Below are 2,252 nucleotides of genomic sequence, written 5' to 3'. Positions count from 1 at the left end.
TAGTCAATATAGCCATTTGTTAACGACTAGACTCATCAAGTTTACTGTAAATCATTCATTCATCATCGGTTCATTAGTTGATGCATTAACTGTTTTAAGTGCAGTTATAAGCATTAAGGGTTAGGGTTAGGGTTAGGACCCTTACAGTAAAGCGTTCCTGTTTGGTTTGGGATGAGGGTGAGCCATTCTTGGGAGTGTTGTTTTTTCGGCCAGAGGAGAGACTGAATGACGTCCACTCGATCAAAGCTAGACGGATGTTTTGGGTTGAGGGCGCGGCTGTATATCACTGTAGCCTTATACGTACTGTTTAGAGGAGGGGGAGACCATTAGTAAGGATGTTATCCGCCCTGCAATTAGCGTTAATGTAGAGAAACTCCTTTCATGGAGAACCATGGGAACCATCTATTATTATAACCCTTATTATGATCTGGATCTACCACAGCATATCTACATCTACCACTGTAGATCTAGATTATTATTCCCAGTATAATTAACTTTATTCTAACGACTTTATAATTCGAATGACTTTATCATTACGCTATACTAAAGTATATCGTTTTTTTTTTGTTTTTTTTTTACTTTTTTTATGATCAATTATTTACTTTGCATCGCAGATACGACTTTTACGACAAAGATTCATAAATCCCAAATCCCAGAAGTAAAAGTGACTGATGAATCGAATCCGACTTAATCGCTGTCTTGGTTTCCAGACTTTGGAACCATTTGGCGAACATCTCGTGTTACAATATTGTGGAGAGCTTTGTATTTTTGTTACTGTTGTCTTTTCTGTTTGTTCTTGTTGTTTGTCGTGATATGAATCCCCCTGGGTCTGAAATAAAGAATTATATAATCCATTCACTGCGACCAAAACGCGTGGGGGGGTCTTTGGCGACAACCTGAACACCTCTGTGCGCAACAGACAGACAGACAGACAGACAGACAGACAACCCCCCAAACCTACCGGCGTACGAGAACGTCTCGTCCCACACGGACCACATCTGCACGATGAAGAACGGCGCCCAGCACACCACGTACGCCACCACGATCACGAACGTCATCTTCACCGTGCGCAGCTTGGCGCGCGAGATGGTGCTGACGCTGCTCACCGAGCACTTCCCGAGGAGTTGTCCGTTGGCCCGGTGGCCGTTCCCCGGTGCCACCGACCCGCCGCCGGCACCACCCCCCGCCGCCGCGCCACCACCCACCACCACCACCACCACCCAACGGCCCCTTCCGCCCGGTCTTATACTGCACGTTCCTCCAGATGGCGCGGCATATGAACCCGTAGCACAGCACGAGCACCGTCACGGGCACGAGGAAGATGCCGGTGGTGATCCAGGTGATGTACGCGCGCACCCCCCACGGCTGCACGAAGTGGCCCCAGCAGTCGTACACCCGGGAGCCCTCCGTCACCTCGCTCAGCGAGAAGATGAGGTACTGCGGGAGGCTGAGCGCCAGGCTGCACAGCCACGTGGCGGCGATCATGATGTGCGCGCGGCGCGTGGGCTGCCGCAGCGTCTGCATGGGGTGGCACACGGCGATGTAGCGGTCCAGCGTCATCATCACCATCATGTAGGTGGAAGCGAACATGCCCAGCACCTGCACGTGCTTCACCACGCGGCACAGCAGGTCCGGGCCGTAGAAGCGGAACGTGACCTCCCAGCACAGCTGCGGCAGCACCTGGAAGAAGGCCACCACCAGGTCCGCGAGGCTCAGGTGCTTGATGAACAGGTGCACGCGCGAGCGCTTGCGCGGCGTGCGCGACATGGCCAGCAGCACGCTCACGTTGCCCACCACGGCCACGAGGAAGGTGACGGTCAGCGCGGTGATCTCGATCTTGGCGATGTCCTCGTTGCGCCCGAACGGGTCGGTTTGGTTGCTGCCGGTGTTGGTGTTGTCATCGCGCGCCACCCCGGTGAGGTTCCCGGTGAGGTTCCCGGTGGTGAGGCTCTCCATGTCGCGCGTGGCGCGCAGTGGATTCACACCATCGCTCCGGTTTTTGCGCGCGCCATGATGAGGATCACCTGGGTGTGTTGGCGAAGCGCAGGGCGCAGGGCGCAGGGCGCGTGACGCGTGACGCCCCCGCGCGCGCGCGAGAGAGAGAGAGAGATCACCGAAACGCAAAGAGTTCGAAATCCATTCTTTTAGTCCACAGCGGGGAGGAGGAGGAGAAAAAAAAAAAAGTATAAAGGCGCCCACTGCCGCTTGTCCCCCTGCGCGTCGTTCCACTAAACCCAGCAGTGAGGGGGAAA

At 54.2% G+C, this 2,252-nt stretch overlaps 1 pseudogene across 1 annotated transcript in view; it reads right to left on the bottom strand.

The window, feature by feature from the left end:
- LOC311375788 (arg8-vasotocin receptor pseudogene) overlaps positions 1-1,968 on the bottom strand; it is a 3,704-nt pseudogene extending 1,736 nt beyond the window's left edge. Inside the window, exon 1 of the transcript XR_014684289.1 lies at positions 962-1,968. The product of XR_014684289.1 is annotated as an arg8-vasotocin receptor pseudogene (transcript). The remainder of the gene's footprint in view (positions 1-961) is intronic.
- Between the last annotated feature and the right edge of the window lie 284 nt (positions 1,969-2,252).

This window comes from Micromesistius poutassou (genome assembly GCF_964030765.1).
Source record: "Micromesistius poutassou genome assembly, contig: SCAFFOLD_192, whole genome shotgun sequence".
Classification (NCBI taxonomy): domain Eukaryota; kingdom Metazoa; phylum Chordata; class Actinopteri; order Gadiformes; family Gadidae; genus Micromesistius; species Micromesistius poutassou.
The sequence above is the reverse complement of the archived record's forward strand: the minus strand, read 5'-3'. Positions and strand labels throughout refer to the sequence as shown.